Source organism: Sphaerodactylus townsendi, linkage group LG03, assembly GCF_021028975.2.
Source record: "Sphaerodactylus townsendi isolate TG3544 linkage group LG03, MPM_Stown_v2.3, whole genome shotgun sequence".
NCBI lineage: Eukaryota > Metazoa > Chordata > Lepidosauria > Squamata > Sphaerodactylidae > Sphaerodactylus > Sphaerodactylus townsendi.
In genome coordinates, this window is record NC_059427.1 from 53,392,986 (window position 1) to 53,411,006 (window position 18,021).

Sequence of the window (18,021 nt, forward strand, 5' to 3'; positions counted from 1 at the left end):
TCGGTAGAAAGTACTGGTTCTTGCCAAGAATATCAGGGCACCGATCTTTGTATGTGAAATTTTGATCTGGATCGCTTCAGGCTATGGATGCCCCCATTTTCCTGTCCAACTCCTCCCCTACCCCTTTACAATCTGTAGCAAGTTGAACAGTTTCCCTTGACTCTTTTGTTCTACCTAATAGTAACAACAACAACAGTAATAATTAACTCAGGATTGTTATGTTTAACAATCTAACTGTCAGGCATTCATACATACACAGATCTATGTATCTATGAATGCCTATCTATCATCTAGTCCTTTTGTTGTGAAGGTATGGAACGCCAAGGCATACCTCTGCAACGAAATTGCTATAACAGTATTCAATTGCTGATTTAAAAAAACCCTAAAAAATAAATAGGGGTGGCAGGGTATGGCTGTTTTTGTAGGATGGGGAAAGGGAAAATGCAAGGAAATCTTGTGTTGTATCTGCAGCAACAGAAGAACCACACAAGTCTGATTTCACTGGAAAACACGAAGGTCTTCTGCATTCAATGGGTTTACTTCAGGAAATGGAACATAAAAGACTTGCTCAGTGTCATGTTAACAGTGTATAGACACCAAAATGCACAGAACATGTCTTAACAACAAGATCAAAGAAGATATGAAGAAATCACTAAATTTTTTGCATCTCTCTGAAGCGGTGGAAAGCTGATCTACTGTTAACCATGTGCAAAGATTTTGGAGCCTTAATATGAAACAAGCTTTTCAAGTTATTGATCCCCATGACAGCTCTTTGATAGGTTTTAATACTTCTCATTTGGCAAAAGAAGCACTGAATCAGAGACTAAAGTGGAAATATAAAGAACTTTTTAATATAATTAATATGCTTGTCAAAGAGGTCTGTCAATGTGAAAGTTGGCCTCTGGTGAGGCAGCACATAAATTTTCTAAATAAATAAGGGTCACATTCAACACTAGCAATTGGTCAAAACTGATTCTTGTACCATCAAGTTTTATTAGAAGAATGATGGGCTAAAATGTCAGCAATAAAATAATGTCTCCCTCGGGTGCTGTGTGGTTTCCAGGCTGTATGGCCGTGTTCTAGCAGCATTCTCTCCTGACGTTTTGCCTGCATCTGTGGCTGGGATCTTCAGAGGATGTCTCCCTCCATTATTTTGACATGTCCTACTCTCAATGTTGAAGTGGTTTAGTCACTAAGCTCATTTTCCAGTCTACCATTTATGCAATTCTTTTGCCTTCTGTGAGCATTTTTAAGATCTCCAAAATAAAAGGGATGTTTTTATTAATTTGCATGGGTTGCATTTATGAATGCATGCATTTCCTGTATTGTCCTGCACAGTTGGATTCTTCTTGTGCACTTGCTCTGAAACTTTACCTGCATTCTCATCCCACTGCAGCCAGTGTTTGTACTTTGTCCATGAGCCAATAATAGAGTTATCATCCTGGAAAGAAGAATAACAGCTGCAAACTAGAATGATGAGTGTTTCGTTTGCCAAGTTACCACTCTTTGGCAATTAATGTAATTGGGCTGTGCCAACCCAGCTAATCACATTCCTGGAATGACACAATTGTTCAGGCCTAAATTACTAGCATTTTGTTCTAATATTAAACATTTTAAAGGTCAGCAGGATGAAACTGGCAAAAGCCACTGCATTGTTTCTTTACATTTCATATAATGAATTCAATAGTATATCTGAGAACCACACTTAGATTTTTCAGAGCATCTCTACAGAACAGTGTGACTCAACAATGAAATAACATGGTATATGTTAGAATGTAATAAGAGAAATATACAACTTCCCAAAAGTCAATGGTATTTCTCTGTTCAGTAGTGGGAAGGACAAAGACCATATTTGAAGTTTTGCATATGGTTCTGGAAACTGCAGTTCAGTAAAGTTATAGACAAATTGAATATGATTTTAAGAACTTGATGAGATTGAAAAGATAAGTTGCCGGGGTAATAGCTGAAGTAGCTTATTATGTTTACTTTGGATGAGAAAGAATAAAAAGGAGAGAGAGGAAACAGACACATTGACAGGTCAGATAATGGGGGAAAGTAAGGAAAGTTCAGCAGTAAAGCTGAGTTCTTTGGCTTAATGTCTATTTTGCCTCAGTTTTTCCCCCGGAAAAAGAGAACAGGTTCATCTAGAGATGGTAGTAGGAAAGCTACGACATCTGGGTTGTCATGGAAAGAGTGGTTAGTCAGTGGTTATTGAGAGGCATCTAGGTGTGTTTAAATCCCTTGGGACTGACAGTATGTACCTAACAGTGCTTAAAGAACTTTTTTAGAGAGCTTGCAGAGCCCTTCTCCATCATCTTCATGACCTCTTAGAGAATAAGAGATGGGCTACTATAAGACTGGAGGAGGATGAATGTTATCCCAGTCTTCAAAAATGGTTGGAGGGATGACCCAAGAAACTACAGGCCAGTCTGACCTGTGTCCCAGGAAATATCTTGGAGCAGATTTTGAAGGGGTCAGTCTGAGAGCATCCAAAGGGCTGTTTGGTGATCTAGACAAGCCAGCACAAATTTGTCCTCAACAGGTCCTGCCAGACCAACCTAGTTTCCTTCTTTGATTGAATGACAAACTTACTGGATCATGGGAATGCCTTTGACGTTGTTTGCCATGATTTCAGTAAAGCTTTCGACGGGGTCCTCGAGGATGTTCTTCTGGAAAAGCTGGTGCACTGCAGACTAGACTCTAGGATAGTTAGGTGGATAAGGGAAATGGTTGGAGAACCACAGTCAAGGAGTAGTTGTCAATGACATTTCATATGACTGAAGGAAGCTGCCCAGTGGACCTGGTACTTTTCAGTATTTTCATAAATAATCTGTGAGGGGAGGGTCTATTAATTACATTTACAGATGACACACCAAACTAGAAAGAGGAGTGAACATCATGGAAAATAGAGATAAAATTCAGTGAGACACTGAACACACTGGAGAAGTAGGCAGATGTGAGCAAGATACAATTGAACAAGGATAAGTGCAGAGTTCTTCATTTGGGTGACAAAAAAGAGCCTATTGAATGGGGAATACACTCCTCAGTAGCAGTGTGTATGAACAAGATCTTGGGTACAGGTGAACTGTAAACTGAATATGAGCAGCTAAAAAAGGCTAATCCAGTTTTGGGGCATATCAACAGGGATATAACATCCAAATCACAAGCTGCCACAGCTCCACTATACACCGCATTGGTACACCAAGAATACTGTGTACAATTGTGGAAGCCTCATTTCAAAAACAATATGGAGTAGGTACAGAGGAGAGTGATAAAGATAATTGGGGGCTTGAAGGCCAAGTGTAACCTCAGCTTGTGGGTTCTGTGAGGCAGAACTTGGAAGGAGTTTGCAACAACTAAATTTTAAACAAAATGGTTTACTTTTCCTTAACATATAACACTTATCAAACATTAACATTTAACATAACACTTCAAGGTCCTGTTTAAGTTTCATTCCAAGTCCTTCCAATTACAGTCTGACAATCCATTTCTTCCTGCTGGTGGTTGGCTCATGAAGACTCCAGAGGCTTGGTGAACTGGATTTGAGATTATAAAGGTCCCCAAAAGAACTTTCACCAATTACACTCACAAAAAGCCCTGAAACAATAAATTCTAACATTTACAATATAACAAAAATAAAAAAACTCCCTTCCTACTAGTTCCCAACAACATTGCAGTTAAGAGCTTATAATAATCAGTCAGGGTTCCAGGCTGGTAGCCTTGCTTCCTCCAACTTCATGAGTTTTGCAGCCTTCTGCTGCTTTCAGTCTCCACCCCTTTCTAAGTCATGCCATTCTGAACATAGGGGTTACACAAGCCCTACTGATATGAGGAAAGGCTGAAGGGCTTCGGAATGTTCAGTCTGGAAAAGAGAAAGCTGGTGGGGGATGTGATTGCTCTCTTTAGGTATTTTAAAAGCTGTCACTTAGAAAAGGTCAAGCACTAGAGGATAGGACTGGCAATAACGGGTATAAATTATGGGCAGTAAGGTGCCGGCTGGACATTAGGGAAAAAATAATAAGAGTAAGAGCAGGTCCACACCACAGTGGAATCAACTGCCTGAAAGGTGGTGACCTCCCTTCACTGGTAGTCTTCAAGCAGTTGGACGAACTCTTGCCAGGGATGCTTTAGGCTGATCCAGCATTGAGCAGGGGATTGGACTAGATCAGGGGTCGGCAACCTTTACCACCCAAAGAGCCATTTGGCCCGTTTTCCACTGCCCCGAAGATCTAATGAGCCGGAGAGGCAGCTTCGCATGGAGCCGTCTCCGATTCAGCCCTTCACCTTTCCTTCCAATGCTGCTCTGGAGGGCTGGAGAGACACGCCCACACTAATTGCTGACCTCCAGGACACTCGGAGCCGCAGTATAAGGCTGAAAGAGCCGCATGCCGCTCCAGAGCCACGGGTTGCAGACCCCTGGACTAGATGGCCTGTAAGGCCTCTTCCAACTCTATGATCTCTTTCTCAAACTATGTCAAAAAAAGGGTGAACAGCACCAGGCAAAGATGTTGTAGGCATACTGTAAGGAAAGAGATAGAGATGCTGGATGATTTATTATACTTGATATTCCTTCAAGGTCAGGACCCTTTTATGGGAATTGCTTTTCAATAAAATGAACACACAGACACCATAAATGAGACTTTCATTTTCTTATCTGTTAAAATGCCCTGTGCCTCTGTAGAAATAATTGTGAGAGTCGTCCTAGAATTACTTGAAATGTCATTGCCAATATTGTTTTTAATATGAACGTATTGATTTGTTTTTGACTCCTTGCCCACTGTCTGATGAAGTCGGATCCTTTCTTTCAGCATCCTTCTCCTTTGCTACTGCAAGACAAAACTTGGAGGTGGATCTAAGAGTCCTCACATGAATCAATGTGTAGGGAAGATTATTTTCAGTTTAAAAAGCAAACAAAAAACACCCTGATATTCACAGTTACCAGGCCCACTCTTCCATCTGTTACCCTAGTCATTTCCAGTTTAAAATATTTTAAGAGTATTCTATCAGTCTTTAGTACAGGGTGTTATAAGAAGACTCTCACACTGGTCACTTAAGAGCGTGCTAGTTTGTGATGTTGTGTAGTGACAGTTGGTGGATATTACACGTTTCAGTTCACAACAAATATTTGACATTAATTTGTTGTGGTAGAGTTAGTCAGCTAGCTTCTTTTGTGCTGTTATTGAATGTTCTGAATCTTATGCATGTGGATACTGCCTGTGATATTGGTAGTGACTGTTGACAGAATTCCTTATATACAAGGCCTTTAAAATTTATTTTCGTGCTTTTACTTTAAGGTAGTCTTTTCTTGTACCACTACAGCATGGAAACATTCCTCTGATTTATCTTAAGAAGATGAGCAGCAAGAGGGTTATCAATATCTTGTAATTTTTGTGAGCCTTTTGTATTACTTTTCTATTGATTTAAAGTTTAATTTCATGTAATATCAGTTAGGAACACCAATTCTGGGTTATATATGTAACCTGATTATTTTTAAGTGGCAGACAGTAATACCTGTAAGAATTTATCCACTCCCCCAAAAATAGTTCTGCTTGAATAGGTGACTCTGGTCGATTCCCCACGGGGGAAATATCCTGGGATTGGACCGGGACCATAAAATACTAGTACCTTTTTATCCTGGTATGTCCCTCCCCACTGCAGCCGAGGTCTCGAGTTGAAACGGGGATCAAAACGTCCACTTCCTTTCCACGAGGCAGGGATCAGCTCGGCAGCTCTTTTGTTGCTAGTTCTCTGATTGGCTGTTGCTTTGGGGCAGGAATGTGAACAAGCGTTCCCTTTTTTCCCCCATCTTGGCTACGTGGCTATGTGATGTCATCACAAAGCATAGAGCTTCGTGGCCAAGGACAGCACACAAAAAAGGCGTTCCAGTTTTTTCTTTTGCATGGTCATAGCTTCGTATCCAAGAAGAAAACATTAAAAAAGGCGAGTTCCTGCCTGCCCTGAGTCACCTGTTCTGAGCATGCCCATGTCCTGTGATTGACTGACAGCTCAAATGGAGACTCAGGGTGGGAAAAATAACCCGGGATAATGGTGGACGATTCCCCATGATACCTGCCTCATCCCGTGATTGTCAGAAAAGATCCTCCTTCCTGGCGATTTTTGAAAATCCCAGGATGAGGAGGATATCACAGAGCAGGGCTGGGACAGAGTTGAATTTGGGTCGGAAGCTGCGGGGAGTCCCTCCTTGAACCGGGATGTCTACTGTGAGTATCCTGGGATATTTCAAATTGACCTCTATTGTCTCTGCTTATGGAGTTCTGGACTATGCATTTGGAACACAATTACCATACAAAGGCTAAACTGCAATTAAGACATACTTTCACTGATAATTTGGGTAGGCTGGTTGTCGCAGTTTATAATGTTCTTTTCAGAAAACTATGAATTATGTAATTGTCCCAAAGTGCTCATTTGGATAGTATTAAGCAATTAGTGGAAGCCGAGTGCAGCCTTTTGAAGCCATTATTGTAAGATGCGAGATTATCTTACACTCCCATATGGCTTAGGGTAATTATTGCATTATTATGGTCATATTAGATTTCGCCAGGCCTCACTACTTTTTTCAGTCCTCCTTAATTAGTGAGGTGGGATTCAGTTCCAGCGTACACAGGTCATTTAGATGCCTTGACCTCCCATGCTTACTAATGATCAGTTTACCTACTACTATAGCTGAAAACTGTAATAAGAAGAGGAGATCAGAACCTGTGTGGCAAGTGTGAGGTTATGGCTCACTTGCCTGGCTCTCATTCCTTGTTTCTTAGTGTTATTCCTGTTGTCCCTCATTCACATGTACAGTACCTAATGTCTGCTGTCCGAACATTTGCTCTTTTTCTCCAAGAAGCTTTGGATCTGCTATTAGCAATTCCAGAAGTCACCTGAATCCTAAAATGGAGACAGATACCTCAGTACTTGAGTTTGAGCCCTGTTTCATCCTGCTCTCTTTGTCAGCAAATGCAGTGAAGAACATTAAATCTACCAGGAGTTAAATGTGGGATCCAGATTTTATGCTTACTCATTGAGCTTTTCCTTCCCCTGAAAAGGTGGTCGAATAAGTAGATATTGCCAAATATATAACTATGCCTTGTATATGCATATGTGAACGCACAGTCTCATTTGCATATCTATGTGGCTTTCCAGTCGGCAGACAAATGCCATGTTTTGTTCTTAGTGCTTTGGAATGTGCAACTCTGACAAGAATCTTAAATCTTGAGTTGTTCCAGGTCTCTTCACTCCTTGCAGACTGCTTGCAAAGTTATTTTGCACCAAGGTTTCAAAACTGTTCATTTAGATTTATAACCTTCTGAAGGCTCTGGGACTCTAACATTTTCTTATTTAGCCTGACAATAAGCTTTCAGTTCCTGTTTTTTATGGATGGAAAAGCAAGGCTGAAACTCAATGTTTTGCCTTAAGCTATCCAGCCAGTTGATGACTGATAGCCAAGTCTCCTGGAAGTACACCCTGTTGTTCATTTAGAAACTCCTTTGGTTTTAATAGGTGTGCAGAAGAAGAGAATTCCAGGAAGTATAGCATCTCCTACACTGAAAAGATTTGTTCATAGAAATCCCCCTCATGCTGTAGCTAAGAAAGATCATACTATTCACATTTATTGAAATAATGAAAGAGTTAACTGACTAATGGAGATCAGTATCATTAGATGCTACTAAGAGCAGCCTGCTTCAAAGAGTACTTAGGACTGAACATTGTAGAAAAGCACTCTGAGGTCTCTTTACAGCCCTTAGAGAGCTCATGAAATAATAATTAAAACAAAACCACTTGAAAAGCAAGAAAGTTGGAAAGGTTTGATTGGAAAAGTCATCAAAACATGAGGTCCCATTCTAAGTGTTAAAAGAATTACTTGGCAAAGGAATGTCCCAGTCAGGCTCCTTTTGAATCTACTGAACAATGTCAAAAGAACAGGGTTGCCAGGCCCCCTGACACTGGTTGGGGATGTGGGTAGGGTTACCAGATCCAAGTTGGGAAATTCCTGAAGTTTGGGGGGGGGGGGGTGGAATAAAGCCTGAGAACAGACATCTCAGTACTGTACAACCTTCAAAGCATCCCTTTTCTCGAGGAGTTTGGAGATGAGTTGTAATTCCAGAGAATCCCCAGATCCCACTGGAGACTGGCATCCCTACAAAAAATATGGCTAAAACAGTGTAAGTGTCAGGGTTTTTTTGTTATCTGGAATGTATCTTTAGTCCTGGGATTCCCCTAAAGCTTAAAGTATAAGTGGGTGTGTGAGCAGCTGCCATTTCCAGTAAGCCAGGAAATGGGGATAACAGGTGGATTTGTGCTTTTCTTGCCTAGGGTTGTAATTAATGGATGATCATTAACTTTTTCTAAGCTAATTTTAATTGGCCTGATCATATCCAGTGAAACCCTAATTAATCCGTAATGTGCAATTATTTGTTTTGTAAATGGCAGTCCAGAAAAGCTCGGAGGCCTGAAATGTACACTCTTTATTATATCAGTTACACAAGATTGGCCGGCTCAACAAATGGATGGAATTTTGTGTATCTGAAGTATCAGTTCTAACTCAGTCCAGGTTGATATCAGTGGAAAGTTACTTTCCTTTGCACCCCCGTACTCCCAATTACTAAAACAAGAATAACAGTATTTCCTTTGTTCATCCTTTCTATTTTCTTTAAAGAGAGGACAATCTACTTTGGTATACAACTTCTTCTGGAGCAATTCCTAAGTGTAATCTTGATCAAAATTAAATAACATTTTATGTAAGCTCTTTTTTTTGTCAGCTGTGCTGGTATGAATGTACCAAATCCCTGTGCACCCTTACACCTCTGGATGCTCCATCAGATATCAAGTGGGAGAATTCAGAGTAAGTGGCATGAGGAATGCAGTGTGTCAGCAGCTTTCAAGTGCTGTATCTATATTCCCTTCTCCCGTGGCTTTAATATTTTATTAAAATGCTTTACGATTGCATAATGTGGGAAAGACACTGTCAGACTCCCTTGAAGTATAAACAAGCAGTTCAGGATTATATTTGTACAGTTCAATTTGTTGCAGAAATTTAATCTTTCATTGACTAAACCGATGGGTGCTTGCAACAGATTACAAAATACAGTTAAATGCAAACAATTCATACAAACAAAACATACTGAAACATCAATAACCTAAACTTTAAAAGAATCTTTATACAGATCAACCAGGGCATTAAGAAACCTTAGAGTTATAGATGTTATAACTCAAAACAAACAAACAAAATATCACCAACATCCATGTTTAATGAAGAGTGAAATAGAGCCGTGGGGCTGATTTGGAAGGTTCTCATTTGCATTCAGTCCAACCTTGAAGCTCCTCTTCGTCTCTGCAAAAAAGTTCTGCCTGTTTGCAGCATAAGTCAGTTGGTCACAATACTAACCATTGTGTATCACCACTGTGTATTCATGTATCACCTCCTCCCCTATAGAACATATGTGCCTTTCAATTAGTAAACTGACAAATTATCAGATAGGTGGATAGCCTGCCTGAACAATGGCAGGAGAAACAGTAAAGAAATACTTACAGTTGATCAAGTGTTAATTTTTGGTATAAATTCTGAAAACTGGGCTTCCCAAATAGCTGAAGGATATGCTCTGTGTTTTCTTTTTGTATTATGCCCACCATGTAACTTACCATGGATGTCAGTATCACTACTTGGGAGCAAGCAATCGTGATGGAACAAAAGAAAAGCCACACATTAAAAATATTGCTTTGGGGACAGCCTCTTTTGTACTTCTTTAGACATTAAAGTCTGGTCACTTTTGGTACTGCTCACACTAATAAAGTAAATGCAAGCAACTAGAATCCCTTGACTCATTTTTCATATGCTCTCTTTAGCTGATTTCTTGGTCAAAGGGTTGTTTTAGCTCAAGACTGATTTTCCATTGGGATACCAGTCCTGGGCAGAAATTTAATGTACACTTTTGTATGCTGTGAAAACATGTATGTTGTCCCTATAGCTTACATCAGTTTGTGGAAGGGTTCTTGCAGTTTTTGAAGATGCTGAGAACTTCTCTGTGAACATAATGTTTTTGGCCGCTGTGATCACTCGAGAGCTCCTCGCCTCACTACTGACTGACTCAAGCAGTGTGCTGAACAGCTTTGTAGCTGCACAGTATCTATGGTGGTGGAGTTTAATTTATTTCTGTCTTGTGGCTGCTCTCTCATTGTGCAGTATGGTCAAGTAATTAAATGGGGAGAGCGACAACTCCCAAATGGCAGAGTGAAAACATGCATGTACAAAATAACATTGACTTAGATGTAAAACAAATGATAAGACTTTAAAAAACAAGGTATTATAATTAGCTGACTTAATGGGCTGTTTACCCTTTAAAGGTGGAACACAGCACCACAATGACGGGATTGTGGAGAAGGAGAGTATGTGAGAAAGTGGTGGATTCCACACAGCATAGTTGTAACAAGTTACAACTGGTAGAAATGAACATGTTGTCCTGTTTCCGCGTATGATGTGTGCTGCGTTTCTGATCCATCAGAGGCCATGGAAACCAATCGGGTTTTCCCCTTGCCTTTGCATGAAAGCTCTTTTCTGTTGTTGTTATTTTTAATTTTGTTATCAACACATGCGTAGCTACACAGCCACAATGGCCACTAATGACATGTGTTGGGAATGAACCCGAGAATCTGGCCCGTCCACATAACACACATACAGCCTTGGCATCACTGGAGTGAAGCTGCGTAGCTTCGCAAGTTCAACACACAAAAGAAAGAAAAGGGATAAAAGGACTGTCTGGCAATGGCCAGTCAATGTAGAATGTATTGCCATGAATCTGGGTGCCATGGCAGTTGTACATGCTGCCAGGAGGGTGGCGGAGGGGGTGCTTGAGGAACTTGAGAAATGGCTGGGACTCAGAGAAACAGCCCAAAACTGCTGGGCGACCTGCACAAAGTGTTTGTTTTGACAAACTGTTGTCTGTGCTTGCTGACATTAGGTAAGTCAATATGTTGATCTATTCCCCTGCCAAAATGAGTTTTTATTCATGAAAGCTTATACTCTGGAAAAGCTGGCTGATCTTTAGATTACCACTGAATGTTTGTTCCACTACTACTACTTCAGGTGGCTAGCCACCTGAAAGCGATCTATCCCTTATTATTGTTTCTATATTAAGAAACCATAAATCTACCTCGAAAGGGGATGATATTAAGTCAGTTCAACTCTTATACTCTGATACACAATACACATATCTTAAAAGGCAGACAAAAATATCACTGTGTAGGAAAGGGCTGCCTACTACATCAATTAACTTTAAGACTTTTGATATGCCTGAGAAAGCATGCCTATTATCTTGCCAAGTGTCATTTTGTGAACATATAGTTTTCTGCCACTGTAAAGAACCATTTCTTCTAATATGCTCTGGTTCATCTCAGCTTCACCTGAAGTCACTGCAAAATGCCAGCTGCCTATTCCCAGCAAATACTGTCTACATGCCTGGAAATCCAGCCAGCCATTAACCAATGGCCCTATTCCACGTCTCTGAACTGTGCTTAGGATGGCTTGCACAATGTAATAGATACCATTTCCTAGTTTAGGAGTACTGGGGAAGCACTGACTCATTCCAGGCAGACTCAGGGGAAGGCTGTCAGTGTGGGAATTTTTAAAATTCCTCCTCAGTTGCTATAATCCTGTTACAGTTGCTTATATAATCCAGCATTGCTTTCCAAGACTGTTTTCATTTGAACTGGTCTGAATTTTAATACTCCATGTCTCCCCTCTGCCATCCCATATTCTATTTAAAGCAATAGAACCTAAAGAACACTACAAAGAAAGCTAGGAGCCTTTGGATAAATACACTTAGTGCTATGCACTGGGGACAGCATATGTGTCCAGGAAATGGGAGGAATGGATGGATATGGTCTCCAGAGGAGACAGGTAACCTCACAGGAGATTGTGAGGAGGGTAGTTAGGAAGAGGGAGGCAGAAAGAGCAGGTTTACTTTTAGGGGCCTGAGTAGGGAAACGGGATTACGGTTGGGTGGGGAGCGGGGTTTCTGGGATAGGATTATAGAAAAGAGGGGAGGCAATAGAGACTCCCTGTCAGGAGAATGTTGTTTGCAGAGGCACTTCTCTGCCAAAACATTATCTGTGAGTTTCCAGTTCGTTTGGAATTAGGCCACAATTAAACGGCTATTTTGTGTTTCTTTGTATGTGCCGAAAATTGTGCTTTTTAAAATACTATTTTTGTTCAAAGTTTTTTGTTTTGGTGATTTGACTCTGGGTGATTTGAATTCTTGCCATCCTTCCCTAAATCTAGATTAGATGACTGCAATTATTGTATGTGGGGCTGCCCTTGAAAAGCGTTCTGAAACTTCAGTTAGTGCAGAATGCTGCAGCCAGGATGAGTTGTAGGGACCATATCACGCCAATCTTGGCACATTTACACTGGCTCCCTGTTTCTCGGCACAATTCAAGGTACTGGTGTGGACCTTTAAAGCCCTATGTAGCTTGGGAACATTATACTTGAAGGGCCACCTACTCCCTAACAACCCTACCTAACCACTATGGTCGTCTTCCAAGGCCCTGCTTTCAGTACTCCTGCCTTCTAAGACTGGGTGGTTGGCAACCCAGGAGATGCCTTCTCAGTCACGGCTCTGGAACTCTCTCCCCGAGGGGCACTTGCCTGTCCCCTTCTGTGGCCATCTTCACGGTGGTGGTGAACCTTTGGCACTCCAGATGTTATGGACTACAATTCCCATCAGCCCCTGCCAGCATGGGAATTGTAGTCCATAACATCTGGAGTGCCAAAGGTTCGCCACCACTGCACTAGTAGGTGAAGACTTTTTTGCTCAATCTGGCATTCCTTCAGCAATCCCTCCATCCTGCCCTGTGTTTTAACTGTCATTTTTATTAATGTGTATTTTATTGTCCTGTATTGTTTGAATGTGTTCTTGTTGGGTTTTTTGTGGCTTTTAAGATGTGTTTTTATTATGTTTGTTTTTGATCAAGTAATCATCTTGGTGACCCTGATGAGGTCAGAAAGGTAGGATGTAAATTTTTGAAAATAAACGATGGAAATATGATGGTTCATATAATGCAGAGAAGTGGGTAGGCAACAGACTGAGAGCCAGCTGTATATATCAAGAAATATGTTCAGAGATATGTGCATCAAGAAATATGTGCATCATCAGTCTGGGGTTTTCCAGGAACTGCTGGTCACTGTCTTGTGAAGAATACTTGAGTGAGTTGGGAGTGAGGACTCATTGTGAATCTAGTGGGGCTTGTCTTAACAAGTCACTCAAGAGCAACTCTGGGATAAGTATAAACTCCTCATGTGATCTGATACATGACAGAAAGCATGGATCTAATAGTATGACAGAATTTATCTTTAAGATGCTGTTGGAATCCTGTTTTATTTACCCGAGAAGAAGTCAGACAGCAGAAACAGGCCCTAAAGAGTAATCATTGTGTATAAAATTCAGGTCAGGTGAAGTTTTTAATCAATCAACAGAGAATTTACACATGCAGTCACTGTCCCAGCTACATGGTCCATTCAGCAGCTTTGTGGAAAGAGTTTTATAAATATCCCTAGAGAGTTCTTTTCCCTTACTGTCAGCAGGCATCGTAAATATGGATCATTCATGGCATTTATGATTATGATTATTATTTTATCATCCTCATAATTACAAGCCCAGCAACTTCATTGCCATGAATGCAAGGTTTTATTGGAGACCTAAACTGGAGGCGAGGGAAGTCCATGTGAGAAACTGTGTCATATCAGCAAGGTCTGGACAGAGCAGCTGGCACACACACATGTTTCTGCAGCTCCAGCAGATGGAGAAGGGATCACGCTGAGTTTTTTCTTCATCACAGTGATTGGAGAGGCTTAACATATATCCTTTTAAAGCACATGGTGATCTTCGGTGGAAAGTGATTAAAAGATTATTATTATTCATGATTTTTCTCTGTCCTCTGTATTGGTGAAGGATAAGATCCAGGCATTCCAGAGAGGCTCTCATGTGGCAATCGTCAGCACAGATTGCAATTAAAAAAGGAAGTCACGGGATATGATGCCAGTCATGCCCATAGCATATTTACAGGTTTGACCTGCACTGTGATGCAATTCTGACTTGTGCTACATTCAGATATACTAATGCAGATTTGTTTGTGATGGGCACAAATCTGGTTTGCTATCATATGGATATGCTCCTTCCCATCTTCCCTGAAGTACAGCGCACAATTGAAGACTTTCTGGTTTCAGAAACCTTTAATCAACTTCTGAATGCAGGTGCCTGGACCTACTGGTTTCTTCCCTGCAACCTAGGATTTAAAAATGGAATTAAACCATGGGAGGAGAGAGGGAGCATATAAGCAGAACAACCTCTGTACTGCAGAAGCAGTACAACTGAAGTGATGCTCACATCTACAGAATCAATTATCCAGATGTTTTCAGTATAAATACATGAGCACAAATTAGCACCACTGCATGGTAAATTTTTAAAAGTCTGTAAACAGACTGTAATATTGTAGCTACATCTTTTGCTGTAGAACTGCAGCATTCCTTGCCTATTAGAATAATAAAATCAGAGTTGGAAGAGACCACAAGGGTCATCCAGTCCAACCCCCTGCCATGCAGAAATACACAATGGAAGCACTCCTGACAGATGGCCATTCAACTTCTGTTGAGAAACCTCCAAAGAAGGAGGCTCCACCACCCTTGGAGGCAGCATATTCTACTATCAAACAGCCCTTAATGTCAGGAAATTCTACTTAATGTTTAGGTGGAATCTCTTTTCCTGCAGCTTGAATCCATTACTCCTTGTGCTAGTCTCTGGAGCAGCAAAAAACAAGCTTGCTCCATCTTCAATATGACATCCCTTCAAATATTTAAACATGGCTATCATGTCACCTTTAACCTTCTCTTCTCCAGACTAAACATATCCAACTCCCTAAGTCTCTCCTCATACAGCATGGGTTCTAGACCTTTTACCATTTTGGTCGCTCTTCTCAAACGTGCTCTAGCTTGAACAGTTTTGCTTATATATTCTGCTTGACTTTCATGTCAGGGATGGCAAAAGAGTATGACAATAGCCATTTGTTTATGGCAGTGGTGGAAAAATAATATCCACCCTAGAAATCATATCAGTATTTTCAAAGCTGGGGCTATACTCTGCCTGTGGACTTGAACTCAGTTGCAAAAGGCACCAGGAGATGAGTCTTAAACCCCAAGCTCAGAAAACTTCAGTCTTTAGTTATGCAGCTGGACCTGGTGGATGAGGGTCAACTGATTTACCATCTAACACTTTGCTCGACTATTGTCTCTAAAGAGCAAAGACGGGGAAAACTGAATTGTATTTTCTTCCTTTGGGGAGCAGGAATATTAGGACTGACCCCAGAAAGAGACGGACTCCACACGGGAGTTTAGAAATTCTCAGAACAGGATGAGAAAGAAGCTCTGTTAGCTCTTGGGATCTTCTGTACATGATTCATAAAGGACTAATGGCCCATTCCAGATGAGGGGAGCCTGAATCCACTTGAGGAGGTGGCTCAGGGCTGCACGGACATGTTTTCCCCTCTGCCAGCACAAACTCTACTTCTTTTCAAAAAGTCTGTTTACTAGGCTGCTCCACATCAATTGAGGCTTAAACTACTTATGTTGTGGCTTTGAAACGGACTACTTGCACAGATCTTCAGATAAACAAGGATTAGAGAGGACAAAGGGTAACTTTCTCTTAGCTTGAAATTGCACTTCAGACCTATTGAGGCATCACTGCAAGAAGGATCAGCCAAAATTCAGTAAGCAAGGGGAACAAGACTCACTGAAGAAAGACGCCACACTCTTCTTTCTGTACATGAAAAGGGAGAAGCCGGCCAAAATGCATGTTTTTGGGAGATCAGTGACCAGTTGTTATACTGTTTTTATTTTGACATTGAGGCACCCACAAGGAGGCACTGAACTTGACTGAAGCAACGGCACAGGGGGAGAATGTTCTCATCCTTTGCCCCTCTGGACCATTTTCCTGATCTCCCCTCAGTTACTGTTATCTTGCATTTTTCCTTGCTAGGCTAACGGTGATGGGGGTGGGGTGATAATTTTAAATAGGGCTGTGGATGTTTGGAAGCAAATAGAAATTAACTTTTCCTGTAGTTCTGTTTTATTATAATGGCTTTTGGACTTTGCTGCCTAGTCCAAACGTTAAGATATATAGTAAATGCCCAAAATTAAAGGGAGTACTAAACCCAAATCAGTTTGTGTCTTGCACACACTCAGTACTAAGCCTCCAATCCCTTTTCCCTCATGTTATTTTAACCTTTTTGTCTGGAGTTGCCATGCTCCAGATGATGCCTGGAAATCTCCCAGAGTTGCCATTTATCTCCAGATTACAGGGGAAAAATGCCTGCTTTGGAGGGGGGGACTCTATGGCATTATACCCCCATTGAGTTCCCTTCCACAAACCTCACTCTCCTCAGGCTCCACACCCAAAATCTCCAGGAACAACCCAACCCTGAGTTGGCAGCCTTAACCTTTATTATCCGATTGTAATCTGCCAAATCGTTCAAGTTATGCAAGTTTTTTAAATGAGGTGCAAGTTATTATAGGTTTTCTAAGGATATTTTTCTGTGAGGAAGTGTGCAAAATTCCCCTATATCACATTATCAGTTAAGTGTGGGATATGAATGAAGTGCAACCACATATGAATACCTTTATCTGCTGCCACCATGTTTTGTTTCTTTATGGCCATTTCCGCACGGGCGAAATATGACGTCGTGGAAACGGGAAAAGAAACGTCAGAGCGAGAGCGTTCGCACGCATAGTGGCGGAGGTGCGCAGTCGAGCCGTCGCGAAAATGCTTAATCGGCGCGAAGACGCCATATTCAAAAAACGCTTCAAAGCGCTCTTTTTCCACATGTGACGCACCGACGCCACAGTCGTGCGAACCGCTGCCACGAAGCCGTTCTCAACAATGGTGACTGCCAAAAGGCCAAGCTTGGTCACCGTCCCCCCCCCCACACACACACACGTTTGTCCCTGGTGATTTCCCTGCATGGTCAAGCACCTTTCCCAGATCCATGTCGCCTGTGCAGGTGGTGGCTGCCCATACACACTCTGGTCTCACAGGTAACATGAACTGGGACTGACAGTAGCTGGGAGGGGAGGCAATGACAGATGGGGGATGGGCAGGACATCAGGGCAGTCACGTCAGCCAATGGTGCTGCTTCGCGAGTGCGCAGCCGCCACGGAGTGTGGCGAGACGCCGCTTCCGCAGCGCTTCCGTGCGAACCGTCACATTTCTGCGGGGCTCCTGATGCACGCAGCTCCGCCTGTCTGTGTGAACGCTTTTTCGCGGATGCGTTGCTATTTACGACGTCATCGCGTCGCTCCTTTTGTCCGTGCGGAAACGGCCTATGAGAATTCTCTGGAAAGCCCCAAAACAAAAGTAAACACAGACCGTTTAAAATGCTTTTTTTAAGGGGAGGGAGGATTGCACACTCCAGTCTGCCTAAGGAACTGATGATTGACAGGAGGAAAGCCTGTGGTTTAAGACAAGCAGAAAGTTAAGTGTAGCATTACTAAAATTTTCATTGTTTAATTATCAATAATAAAAAATTATCAATTATCAATGAAGTATCATTGTTTTATAATACTATGGGCCTTCTTAAACTTGACATTGCTTAGGGTTTCAAGATCTCTTAATGTGCCCCTGTTCATGAATGCTAAAATCCTGCCATTCTTTTCTGTCATCACTCGCTGATTCCAGATTCTCTGGCTCTTGTGCAAGTATCCCCCATTTCAAGCATCACATGTAGTTTGGCGCAGTGAGTCTATTAATCCTCTGTCTGGATTATACCATTTCAGACTGCATATGGTGTCATGGAATGAACAGCTTCTTTGTATATAAAAAAAGATCCCCTCCATATTGAAAACAATAGGAAGAAACAATCTAACCTAGGGATGTCAAAGTTATTTGTTATGAGGGCCTGATAGGACATAAATGTGACTGGGGGGGGCGGGGGGCGTGGGAGGTTGCCTTAGCTGGCTCACAAGCCTGATAA